Below are 14,477 nucleotides of genomic sequence, written 5' to 3'. Positions count from 1 at the left end.
TGTGCAACATGTTCATGCAGAGGCCAAGAAGAGAATGTTGGATCCTCTGGAACTGTGATTACAGATAGTTGGGAGCCGCCGTGGGGTTGCTGGGAACTGAAACTGTGTCCTTTGCCTGAGGAGTAACTGCTCTTAACTGCTGAGCCATCTCCCCAGCTCTGACACTCAGATGCTTCTAATTTCGCTTTGTGACTCCCAATTTTATTACCACAGGGTAGGATATGAGTTAATAAAATTTAACACCATAAGTTAAGTGCTTGAGCCTGTTAGGTGTTTGTGTTGGGATCCATTTCTGTTAGACATGCTCGTGTGAGTGCCCCTAGCTGTGTCTTGGGGATGCAAGGTCTTCTACCTTTCAATATCATCCTCTTCAACACAGGCTCAGCACATAGTGACTTGGAAAGAGTTTCAGGTCGGACCAAGAAATTAGACATAGGTCTCCATCTGCAATCTATTAGCATGACCTGGCTCTGTGACCCCAACCTCACCACACAGGAGGCCATTCTCATTTGAACCCACAAAGTATATGTATTCAGGAAAGCAGTTTTGTGATTTAGACAATTTAGAAATTTATGAGGTGAGAGACAGAGAGGAAGGAATAGTAATGACAGGTGATAATGTAGGCTGATGTTCATTGAAGAAAGGAGGCATGTAAAGTTTTTATGAACAGCTATCACCATCTGTGCTAATCAAAATTCTACAAGGACCCAAGAGAAGCAACTTATATTTCATCACAGTATGAAGGTTACTGGTCATGATTTGGCCCTGCTGTTCTTTCATCAGCTTGTCATGGTTAAACATGGATGACAGAAGGAAGAGCCAAAGTCTCACAGTTCCTCTCAGGGAGACAGTCCCAAGGATAAGAAGACCTTCCATGGGGCCTCAGTTCTTAAAGTTTCTACCAAGTTATAAACAGGTGGGCCTTTTGTGAGCACTTAAGATGACAAATGACAATATCTGAGTGACCAACAAAACATTGCTAATGGTCTATCTTAGTTGTTTTTCTATTGCTGTGACAAAACATCATGATCAAGGCAACTTAAAAAAGAAAGCATCTACTTTGGAGTTTGCAGTCACCAAGGGTATGACTAGTTTGGTGGGGAACATGGCAGAAGGGAGGCAGGCATGGCACTGCAGCAGTATCTGGGAGTTATATTCTGATCTAGAGGCATAAAGCAGTGTGTGTGTGTGTGTGTGTGTGTGTGTGTGTGTGAGAGAGAGAGAGAGAGAGAGAGAGAGAGAGCGCTACCCTGGAATGGTGCGGTTTTTGGAACCTCAGAGCCTCTGTTCAGTGACACACCTCCTCCAACAAGGACATACCTCCTGATTCTTCCCAAACAGTTCCACAAACTGAGGATCAAATATTCAAACACACGAGCTTATGGAGGCCATTCTCATTTAAACCCATGAAGTATATATATATATATATATATATATATATACATATATATATATATATTCGGGAAAGAGGGTTTTGTGATAGAGACAATTAAGAAATCTGTGAGGTGAGAGACAGAAAAGGAATAGCAATGGCAGGAATCATCTAGCCTCCTGTGTACTGGATACTTTCTTCATTGAAGATGCTGTAATGATATGATTTAAGTGCATTCTTTTGATAAGCCTCAAGACAACTTTATGAAGGTTATAGTTATTAAATTTACAGATAGAACAGCCAAGACTCGAAGATGAACAGGGGAGGCCATTCAGATAAAAGACAGGTGCTGTTCTCATAACTACTATCTAAAGCTCATTCTCTTAGCCACCACTTGCATCCCTGAAATGAAAGTGGCACTCAACTTTATTTATGTTAATCAGTATTCCCACCTGGAATACTTACAACTACACAGATGAAGAAATGAATTTGGAGATGTTTGGTTCCCTCTGCCCACTCCACAGTTCCAAACACAACAAGGATCTTGATCTAGTGAATAAGCAATAGTGCTGGAGTATTACAACATGACCTGCAACAACACGACCTCCAATGCCAGAACATCATGCATGACACTTGGGCTTCTAGGTATGCTGTTTCTAAGTCTTCTTCATCATAAGGAAGTGTCAGAGATCACTCGGGAGGAACAACAAAACAGCTCTAGAACTCATGGAATGCAGCCCATCAGTTAGCACAGTCACGATATGTGTCTTGGAAAGTCATGGCCCCGAGGACTATGTGTCCTGAAGACTTCATGCTGTTATCAAGCACAGCTCTGTTTCTTGCCCTTGTGGTGAGTACATCCCTCATGATATACAAGTTGCATGAAAATTCTAACGGGTCTTCCCAGCCCCTCATTGTCACTGGCACTCACAATAACACTTGATCTCTTTCAGGCATTGCTGCTGGAGCAGATTAATGGTTTAACCACCACCCTCAAAAAGAACCAACAGATGTAGATTGTTAGACCACTGTCCTTAGAAGAATTTGGAAAAATAGATTGTTTAAAGGTTAGGCAAAGATGTTTTTCCTAGTGGCTCTGACCTAGGAAACCCTAGGGAAAAATAGATTGTTTAGCAAGGTTAGGTAAAGATGATTTTGCTATTGGCTCTGATTCAGAAAATCTTGGGGAACAATTTGAAGTTAAGAAAAAGTACATTCGAAGATGATCCAAGATGGCGACGCTGATCACACACTCTTTGATCAGCAGGGCAGCAGTGACTGCACTGTGACCAGCAGACCAAACTGCAGACCCCAAAACACCAGCAAATGTGTTTCCCAGGTGAAAGTAAACCACATGGTGAGGGAAACATTTGATCCAGCCTCAGGTCACCCAGCTAAGTCCAGGAAAAATTCCCAGGTTCCTGCAGGTGCTTGTACTCCAAGCACATAGTCACACATACACATGCTGTGTGCTCGCTTTCCCAGACTGAACTGTGAGTCCCCAAAAACACCAGAAGCTGGGTCTTCCAGTCAAGAAGAAACTCCATGGCGAGGGAAACAATCAGGTCTAACCTCAAGTCACCCAGATACCCTCTGGAAAAGTTCCTGGGTTGTAGCATACTCGGGGGCTTCAGCCTCTAGCCATAAGCCTGTGTGCATTGCTTACTGGCCAGTGAATACCTTCTGGTACTGGGGCACAGAACTCCAACCTTAGACCTACGATGTCTGGGAGCCTCGGGAACAGCCCAGATGCTGCTCCAAAGCTCAACTTGACTCCCTAAGGAGACTGACCAAACCTCTGGGATCACTGGTTCTTTAAGAGGACTGAGCCCAGCAAACACAGTGTCTGAGCAGCTGCAGCTCATTAACTTAAGAGCCAGAAAACCAGTGGCATTGGAGCTACCTCCGGGACTTCCCATGGTGAGAGGAGAGCTCCTGGGCTCCTGAGGAGTCTAGTTAACACACAGGCTCATACACCTGAGGGAACTTTGGCAATTCCCTGAGAACCACCGCCAGTCGGAGGCCATACATACCAATCTGAAGATGGCTGCCTTGGGAACATCCAGCTTCCCGCCCAGGTGACTTCCCTCACCACTCCCATCCCCCAGGACTCAGAAACTACCAGCCCATGCCTGAGACAGCCAGATGCATAAAGCCTAGTGTAAAACCATAATTGACACAAGCCAAAGCAATATGGCACCTCAAGAACACAGCTGTCCAAGGGCAAGCAACCTTGGATACCCTAATACAAGGGAAACTCAGGAAAATGGCCTTAAATCTATGCTTATGAAGATGATAATGGAGGAAATGAATAAAATCTGTAAAGAAATACAGGAAGTTACAGTCAAACAGATTGTGGCCTTTAGATAGAAAATATTTAAATCATTGAAAAAATAGAGGAAAGTTCAAACAAACAGGTGAAGGAATTGAATTAATGGCAGGAAAATACAAACAGGTGAAGGAAATCAGCAAAACCATTCAAGATCTGAAGATGGGAATGGAAACATTAAAGAAAACACAAACTGAAGAAGTCCTGGAGAGGGAGAACTTAGGGGAAAAAATCAGGAATTGAAGAGGTAAGCATCTCCAACAGTATACAAACGATGGAAGAATTCCTGGTGTAGAAGATACAATGGAAGAAACTGCTGCATCCATCAAAAAATATTAAATCTAAAAAATTCTTGACAAACTATCCAAGAAATCAAGGACAACATGAAAAGATGCAACCTAAGAATAATAGGAATAGAGGAAAAAAAAGATTCCTATCTCCAAGGCTCAGAAAATATTTTTCACAAAATCATAAAAAAAAATTCCTTAATTTAAAGAGATGCCTATAAGCATAAAAGAGGCCCACAGAATACCTAATAGATTAGACCAGAAAATATTATGCCACATCATAATCAAAACATTAAAAATACAGAACAGAGAAAAATACTAAAAACTGGAAAGGGAAAAAGCCAAGTAACATCATTGCAAAATCATCAGAATCACATTGACTTTTCAGCAGAGACTATGAAAGCCAAAAGGCCCTGGATGGATGTCATGCAGACCCTAAGAGAACGCAGACCACTGTAACTGGTAAAACTCTCCATCATCATAGGTGGAGAAAACATTCTAACATCTAATAAAACGCACTTTCAACTAAAATTAATCAAAAGAGATGAGGAAGGACACTTTATACTCATCAAAAGAAAATTCCACCAAGAAGACATCTTAGTTCTGAGCTTTTATGCCTCTAACTACAAGGGCACCCACATTTATTAAAGAATCATTAATAAAGCTTAAAGCATGGATAGATCCCCACACATTAATAGTGGGAGACTTCCACACATCACTCTCATCAAAGGACAAGTCAATAAAAGAGAAACTAAACAGAGTAACAGTGACACCAACAGAGGTCATGAATCAAATGGAGCTAAACAGACATCTACAGAACTTTTCACCCAAACAGAAAAGAATTTACCTTCTTCTCAGCACCTCATGGAACCTTCTCCAAAATAGATCATATAATCAGTCACAAAGCAAGTCTCAGCAGATACAATAAGATTGAAATAATCCCTTGTATCCTGTCAGACCACCATGGGCTAAAGCTGGACTTCAACAAGAACAGAAATAGCAAAAATCTGCATACACATGGAAATTGAACAACTCATTACTCAATGACAGCTGGGTCAGGGATGAAATAAAGAAATAAATTAAGAACTTCCTAGAATTCAATGACAATGAAGGTGCAACATACCCAAACTGTGGGACACAATGAAAGCAGTGCTAAGAGGAAAGTTCGTAGCACTGTTTTCATAAAGAAATTCTAAACATCTCATACAAGCAACTTAACAGTACACCTGAGAACCCTAGAGAAAAAAAGGAGCAGACACAGCCAAGAGGAGTAGATTGCTAGAAATAATCAAACTTGGGGCTGAAATCAGTAAACTAGAAATAAAGAAAACAACTCAAAGAATCAACAAAACCAAAAGCTGGTTCTTTGAGAAAATAAACAAGATAGACAAACTCTTAGCCAAACTATCCAAAAGGCAGAGAGGCTCTATCCAAATCAACAAAATAAAAAACAAAGGGGGCATAACGACAGACACTGAGGAAATCTAAACAATCAAAACTTTAGACTTTACTTCAAAAGTCTATATGACACAAAATTTGAAAATCTAGTTTCAAATCTAATGGACATTTTTCTTGATAGATTCCACTTACCAAAGCTGAATCTTGATCAGGTAAATAAGTCAAATCGTCCTATATCCCATAAGGAAATAGAAGCTGTCGTCAAAAGTCTCTCATCCAAAAAAAGCCCAGGGCTAGATGGTTTCAGCGCAGAATTCTACCAGACTTTCAAAGAAGAACTAATACCAGTACTCCTTTTTTATTATTAATTACAGTTTATTCACCTTGTATCCCCCCTGTAGCTCCCTCCCTTCTCCCCTCCCAATCCCACCCTCCTTCCCCTTCTCTACCCATGTCCCTCCCCAAGTCCACTGAAAGGGGAGGTCCTCCTCTCCTTCCTTCTGATCCTAGTCTATCAGGTCTAATCAGGAGTGGCTGCATTGTCTTCCTCTGTGGCCTGGTAAGGCTGCTCCCCCATCAGGGGGAAGTGATCAAAAAGCAGGCCAATCAGTTCATATCAGAGACAGTCCCTGTTCCCATTACTATGAAACCCACTTGGACACTGAACTGCCATGGGCTACATCTGTGCAGGGGTTCTAGGCCATCTTCATGAGTGGTCCTTGGTTGGAGTATCAGTCTCAGAAAAGACCCCTGAGCCCAGATTTTTTGGTTCTGTTGCTCTCCTTGTGGAGCTCCTGTCCTTTCCAGGTCTTTCTATCTCCCCCTTCTTTCATAAAATTCCCTGCACTCTGCTCAAAGTTTGGCTATGAGTCTCAGCATCTGCTTTAATAGCCTGCTGGGTAGAGTCTTTCAGAGGCCCTCTGTGGTAGGCTCTTGTCTTGTTCCTTATTTTCACCTTCTTCCAATGTCTATCCCATTTGACTTTCTGAATGAAGATTGAGCATCTTACCCAGGGTCCTCCTTCTTGCTTAGCTTTTTTAGGTGTACAGATTTTAGCATGATTATCTTATATTATATGTCTAATAATCACTTATAAGTGAGTATATACCATGTGTGTCCTTCTGCTTCTGGGATACCTCACTTAGTATGATCTTTTTTAGTTCCCACCATTTGTCTGTATATTTCATGATTTCCTTGTTTTTAATTGCTGAGCAGTATTCCATTATGCAAATGTACCACAATTTCTGTATCCATTCTTCAACTGAGGGACATCTGGGTTGTTTCTAGATTCTGACTATAATGAATAAAGCTGCTATGAACATGGTTGAGCAAATGTCCTTGTGGTATACTTGAGCATCTTTTGGATATATGCCTAGGAGTGGTATAGCTGGATTTTGAAGTAGCACTATTTCTAATTGTCTGAGACAGTGCCAAACTGATTTCCAGAATAACTCGGTTTTTTTTGTAATTATCATAAGAATTTTCTTTTTTAATTAATTACACTTTATTCCCTTTGTATCCCCTCATAAGCCTCTCCCTCCTCCCCTCCTAATCCCACCTTTCCTTCCCCTTCTCCAAGCATGCCCCTTCCCAAGTCCACTGAAAGGTGAGGTCCTCCTCTTCTTCCTTCTGATCTTAGTCTATCAGATCTCATAAGGAGTGGCTGCATTGTCATCTTCTGTGGCCTGGTAAGGCTGCTCCCCCGTCAGGGGGAGGTGATAAAAAAGCAGGCCAATCAGTTCATGTCAGAGGCAGTCCCTGTTCCCATTACTATGGAACTCACTTGGACATTAAACTGTCATGGGGTTCTATCTGTGCAGGGGTTCTAGGTTATCTCCATGCATGGTATTTGGTTGGAATATGAGTCTCTGGGAAGAGCCCTGTGTTCAAATTTTCTGGTTCTGTTGCTCTCCTTGCAGAGTTCCTGTCCTCCCCAGATCTTACTATTTCCCATTTCTTACATAAGATTCCATGCACACTGCTCAACAGTTGGCCATAAGTCTCAGCGTCTGCTTTGATAGTCTGCAGGGCAGAGCCTTTCAGAGGCCCTCTGTGGCAGGTTCCTAGCTTGTTTCCTGTTTTCTTCTTCTTCTGGTGTTCTTCCTCTTTGCCTTTCGGGATGGGGATTGAGCATTTTAGTCAGGGTCCTCTCTCTTGATTAGTTTCTTTAGATGTTCAGATTTTAGTAGGTTTATCCTATATTACATGTCTATATGAGTGAGTATATACCATGTGTGTCTTTCTGCTTCTAGGATAGCTCCCTCAGGATGATCCTTTCCAGGTCCCACCATTTTCCTGCAAATTTCACGATTTCCTTATTTTTTTATTGCAGAGTAATACTCCATTGTGTAGATGTACCACAATTTCTGTATCCATTCCTCAACTGAAGGACATCTGGGTTGTTTCCAGCTTCTGGCTATTACAAATAAAGCTGCTACAAACATGGTTGAGCAAATGTTTTTATTGCGTACTTGAACCTCTTTTGGATATATGCCTAGGAGTCGATAACTTGGTTTTTATATTTGTTTTTTACCCATAGTTTCATAAAATATTTGATCATGTGAGGTTTTGGGGAACATGTTTTTCTTAAGTATACTCACTGTAATCATTCACTTAAAGATAAACAGAATGTAACCACATTGTGATTTTTGTACTGCTTGAAAGATTTTGCTGGGATATATAAGCTGTAGGGAAAAAGAATAAAAACATGGTTTTGTGTTTGTTCTTTGGAGTTTGTTCCATCCATCAAATGTAAAAATACATATTTATATATATTTTTATATAAAGTAGCTGGTGACAATAGAATCTCTTTCCATCTACCCAATGTGTGAATATGTATGTATGTATGTATATATGTGTGTGTGTAAATTAAGAGAATCTTGAAAGAAGAATCTTGTTGGAACCAAGTGCTAGAGTTTGTCTTCATCAAGTGTAAGTGTGTGTGTATATATTTCTCTCACCCCCCCTTTTAGATGCTTGCCCTACCAGTGGAAAGCCCCCAGCAGAGCTAGCAGCCCTAGCCCCTGTTTACTGTAATAGGTTTTAGCCCACAACAGGAAGCTACCAGCACTGGCCCACTGCCAGCAATCTGGCCCCTCAGTTTGCCACAGTCGTTAACTATCAGTTCTGGCTTTGAAAGTTCAGGGAAAGTCTGCTGGATCACTAGCCAGTGGCCGGGTCTACGTCCCGCCTCGGTTTCCCCTGTGAATATCAAAGCTGGACTTCGATAAGGAAGCCATTACTTCTTCCAAACACAGGATGCACCTGATACCTAACACTGATGGAGTATAAAAGGCACTATTGAAAGAGAATGACAGGTCACAACACTGATGGAGTATAAAAGGCACTATTGAAGGGGAATGACAGGTCAAGACTCAGTTCCAGCTTGACTGTTTTGATGACAGCTATCGCTTTAGGATAGCATTGTGCTGTGCTCTACCCAGTCCTGATGATTTTTAATGCAAATGGTTCTCAGATTTTTCATTTCACCAAATTGTACCACAAATCACTTCTTATTTTACATCATTCTGTACCTTTAGATACATCACAGGACAGGGCAAAGCTTTCTTAAAAGACAAGAACATAAAACACTGCACAGCTCAAGAGTAATTTACTTTGAAGGCCTGGCTGTATTCATATGGAGATAAAAAGGAACCATGACAAAACCATAAAGAAACATATTCTGAAAGGCCAAGTGGCATTGGGATATTCAAATTGCTTTCATATGTTGCCTAAGAAACTGGGTAACTTCAAGCAACCAATTCAAAGTCACAGCCTCTGAATTGAATTCTCACTATTTAGTACATTGTTTTTTATTGGTGACAATGAGCTAATCTGATAGCAATAAATCTACAGTTTATGTAACAAGATTTTTCTTTATTCTTTGAACCCAAGAGCAGCATTGTTATAGCAAAGGACTGAACAGGTCTGCTTCTGACTCACTGCTGGGTGACCTTGTACAGCTTTAAGTCTGGAAAGGACGGGTGTGAGATGGTGAAGGTACCTAGTGTGGCTGTGAAATCAAGTAAGCAGTACTTGGAAAGAAGGTAGACACAGTCCTGTTGGAACGAAAAAGCCCCATGATGCTTTGGGATTTTATATCATTAATATACGGAATACCTGCACATGTAATTAATATTTATATTTTACACGGGATGTGTTCTTCTTTTGTGATTAGCCTCGTGTGGTTCATTGCTTGCCCCACCACAGAGGGAAGGGTTATTTTGGATCACAGTTCCTTCATGGAGGGGAAGGTATGACAGCATGTTGTCTGGTCACATTGCAGCCAATCAGGAAACAGTGCCGCACAGTTGTGTTCAGGTCACTTTCTTCTTTTTATTGGTCCAGCATTTGGGGTGGTTCTTCATACCTCACTTAGTCTACTCGAGGGACCTCCTCCGAGACATATCCAGAAATTATTTTCAGGTTGACTCTAGATCCTTTCAAGTTGACAATCAATATAGAAACGCCACACTCAGATCAGAAGCAGAACGGCCGGTTTGTGACTATTACCTACCCAGTTACTGGGAATAAAAATCACTGCCTGTTCTTTCTTTTGCTGAGCAGAGACCCAGACAAAATAGACCAAATCATTACAAATTCAAAGCGATACATCACCTGTCTTGTAGCAAGCTCACATTCAAGTGCAGAGAATAAGTGTGTGTAACAAACGTGTTAGAATGGGACATGGGATGTAAGAGGGATGTGAAAATGTTCTTGGTTGGGAGAAGATGACATGACTCATGTTGGTTCTGGAGGGGTGGGGTTGGGCCCCTGGCAAAGGTTTACCCAAGACACTGTTTCCCTAGTTCTTGTGAGGAGGTTATTTTTCTGAGCTCCTCTGGCAAGCATGTTTCTCTGTCATAGTTATCAAGACTTACCTCATCCTGTCTTAAAGTTAAGCTATTGTTCCTGTTTCCACTCTGGGCCTCTGATTTATTGTTTCACAGGACATCAGATCTCCCTGGAACTGGTGTTACAGTTGTGAGCTGGGGGTTAGAAACTGATTCTAGGTCCTCTAGAAGAATAGCCAGTGCTCTTAAACACTGAGCCCTCCTACTTTCTACACACACACACACACACACACACACAAACACACACACACACACACAGAGAGAGAGAGAGAGAGAGAGAGAGAGAGAGAGAGCTGTTGAGTCCATTTTCATTATTTGTGTGTATAAACCCTCTCATACTCTTATAGGGAAGTGTTGGCAAACATTAACCTTGAGATGTAATGAAGATAGGATCTGAGGGCAAGTAGAAGAGTTTGGGTTGCTCCCAAAGTGATGAGGCTCCAGGTCAGCCAGGCTGGGAACACAGAACATGAGTCCCTATATCACAGAATACATACCCAACTATCCTGTGGTCATTGGCCACTTCCTTTACCTTTCTGACTGTTGAGACCGCCACAGTTTACTGTTTAAATGTGTGACTCCAAAAGGTGAGAAGCAAAGTCTTATCATTAGTAGGAAATAAGACTTCGTCTTTAGATTTATCTGGGGTTAAAGATTCTGAGATTTATGGGTTATCTGAAAATAACAACAAAATGAGTAGCATGGAATTGTTCCCTGCCTCAAGAGAGAGGAACCGGGAAGATTTGGCTGATGATGGAGGCCTAATGACTCATCTGAAATGGGACCTGTCTTAGTCACCTAGTCCAGAGGGGAGCTCTTCATTAACCAGATGCAAATAAAACAACCATGATTTCTCTAGAGAGGAGAAACATATTCATTTGAATGTTACCCACATAAGACTGTTAGAAAGACAAAGATTGAGTTGCTGTTGTTGGCTCCTGGTGGCCTCTGTCGTGTCTCTGATTTCCCCAAGCATTTATTACAGCTGTTACCCAGGTGTGGGCAACCAATACCACAATTTGATCACAGGCAAAGGGGGATAATGAATGCAGCGAGCAGTCCTCTTGAGATGAGTACTTAGAACCTTTATTAATGTGGTCAAAGAGACCTTTCAGTTCTTTAATCAAACTTATTAATTTTTCCAAGCTTTTGGTTAAAAAATATTGAATCTAGGATAAATTATCCTTAAATGTTCTCATGAACTAAATGTTCTTGGCTGTTTCAGGTGTTTCAGATCCCGCTGGTAATTACAGCAGCTTCTACTGAGGGGCTCTTCTAAGTTCCTTTTTCATGTCTTTGTTGATAGCTTGTAATTTCTGATTGGAGAGTGATATAGTAGAAAAATGCAGTCTGCTTTTTTATTTAAGGGTTAAAATATACAACTCCAGCTAAACGGACTGGTATCTACCCCGCCCATAGCCATGCATGCATGGAGGGGTGAAGATTCCCACACTGATAACCCAGGCAAATCTCAGAGTGCTCCCTCGGAATGTCAACAAAGGATGCTTTCTGGGTGGGTGAGAACAAATGGAGGGGCACATCACCCAAGGAGACTGTCAGAGGTACTGTGAGACCACCCAAGACCTATGGGTCACTGTGTGAGTCTCAGACAGGCAAGGAGGTAACAGGCTCTGTGGATCTCACTGCCAGTGTTGAGAGTCAGGCCAGCTCTTACCCTAAGGCTTCCAGACTTCCTTTGGACCCTCTCATTTGGGTCAACAAAATTTCATTGTTGTTCCATCAATTTGAGAAGGGTCTGTCTTACTCATGGTGGGAAATTCCTCCCTGAGATGGAAATCTCCATCCTGTTGTTTCCAGGTGTAGATCTTCCTGGAGTTCATGACTCGCCCTGTGATACTGTAGCATCAAGATCCTCAAGGTTGCTCAGATTTACCAGGTGCTTCATTCCCACAAGGTTTTGCTGTGCTGAAGTCATGCTGTGTTTTAGGATTCAGTGTCTTCTGATTGGGGATGCTAGTACATTTTTCAACAAACATTTTATTTAGACAAACAGAATCAGAGTGTTGAGAGTGTAAGACATCCCCATGCAGACACATACTGCTTTTCTTATATTCCCAGCATGACTTAACACGTCATTGGACCATGCCAATCAGACAAACCTGAACCACCCTTTCATCATCTTCAGGCAGATCTGTGTGTCACATGTGACAATATTGAAGGTGCCCAGTGTCCCCAAAGACCTGGCCTGAGTTGCATCAGCTAGCAAGAACATTCTCACTATTACTTATTTTGGTAAGTTGGATATGAGTTCTTATCACTCAGAGCAAGCATTCTGTCTTCCAGTTATAGATCCTTATCACTGTTTGTTGGATGCTTAAGCCTGACTTATGGTTTCCAATGATTTGACCAGAACCAGATCCATTTTGCCTGCAGACTCAGATTTGTCTTACTCCTCTGTAAGTTCTCCTCGCTGCCTCCTGTGCCTCAGAACCAAGATGTTCTCTCCCCTTTGCTATATGTAAACATACATGATGTGGTAGAGCTAGTGTTGTGGAGGGTCCCACAGTAGCCAAGAGAGTAGACTTGACCTCTTCATGGTCAGGAGTGAGCTGCTGAGAAGTGGCCAGCCTAATCTGCCGACTCACTGCTTTATACAGGAGGATATATACTGCCTCTCTCCCAGCCTCTTAAACTTGTTTGTAGAGAATATATAATCATGTTCTTTATTCAAGAGATCGTTACAAAAGCAGCAAGGTACCTGTGTCCCGTACAAGGGTCTAGTATATAACAAGATCTCCAAAAAGATAATTCACATGACCACTGACCCGAGATTGGAACCCACACCCTATGGCTGCAAGTCACATGTTTTGTAGCATGGTTTGTTGTTTGGAAGTTTAGGACTGGGCTGAAGAAGTGGAATGGCAGGTAAAGACACCCGCTGCCAAGCCTGATGACCCTGGTTTGGTCCCCGGAACCTGTGCGGTAGGAGAGACCATCTGTAGGTTGTCCTCTGACCTCCACCCATGGAGTGCAGAACATGTGTGTTTGCAACCCTCCCCTCCCACACAGTAGTGAAGAACAGAAGAAAGGTTAAATAAATGTAGGGCAGCCAGCCTTAATTACACAAAGAAAACCGTCCCCAGGGAACTGTAGTCAATAGTGTCCCCTCCAACGATACGGAGTCTCCTTCTCCACCATGCTTCATCTGGACAACAGTGTCTCAAGGACTCAGCTCTAGAGTTGTCTGTTCCCCCTCCCCACCCTCCCAGGATCCATCCTTAGCATTGAAGCTCTCCAACTGCCAGACACAGACTGGCCTCTTTCCCATGCTTCATCCGGATGCTATCAGTGGGATGGTCTTACCTCATCCTTAAGGCCAACTGAGAGAGGGCTTTATTGGACTCTGCTAAGGGCTCTGCAACTAAATATTTGTTGAGCATGATGCTCTTTGACGTTTACTATGAATGAAATGCTTTTCGTGTGCTTGGGCTCTTTGTTGTCACCTGCTTTCTCTTGCATCAGTAGTGCAGATCAAACTTCAAGAGAGGATGTGAAAGCCTAAGAGGTGGGCATGTTGGGACATAAGTGTGAGAGGGCTCAGCCTCCTGCCAGAGTTCTTCCTCTCACTTCAATGCAGGAGAGAAAACTCCTCATTATTCCCTTTCTTCTCTCGAGTCACAGTGTTCCTAACATTCACAAATGCCCAGGGCTAGAGAGACTGGTGGCAACTGAGTCATTTCTTCCTGTGTCCCTGTAGACACTGGTTCCTTTAACCCCCCTCAAACATTCTTGAGAACCAGCCACCCAAACGTACCTGTGCTTTGGCAATATTCCGAGAAAAACCAAACCCTTGACTGTCCTGCTGAGAGATGCTTCGGTAGTAACCTGGCAGGATCTTGGCACAAGATGCATAGACCCGAGTCTAAACACATTCTGATCGCTTCAGTAAGTAGGAGAGGGTGGAGAATTGGCAGTAACCATTGTAAATGAGATCATTTCTAAATTCCAAATTGCTATGAGGTCACCTTTTATTTATTTTTTAATCAGAGTCCAGGGTATAAATAGCCACACTCTGGCTTTTAGTTTTACTTACCAAGAGTAATTTAATTGTTCATTTGAGAAATCGTCATTCCTCCCGTGCACACTTCACAGCCTCGGCATTTAGCATTTGCAAGGGCCCCTCCTCAGCCCCTCTCTTGGCTCCAGCCTACAATGTGGTGGTGGTGTGTTGTGCAAAGAGTGAGTCTGACAAACAGAAGATGGCAGCAGCCCTGTGT

This window comes from Meriones unguiculatus, chromosome 4 (assembly GCF_030254825.1).
Source record: "Meriones unguiculatus strain TT.TT164.6M chromosome 4, Bangor_MerUng_6.1, whole genome shotgun sequence".
In the NCBI taxonomy this organism is placed as follows: Eukaryota; Metazoa; Chordata; class Mammalia; order Rodentia; family Muridae; genus Meriones; species Meriones unguiculatus.
This window is presented reverse-complemented; position numbering follows the sequence as displayed.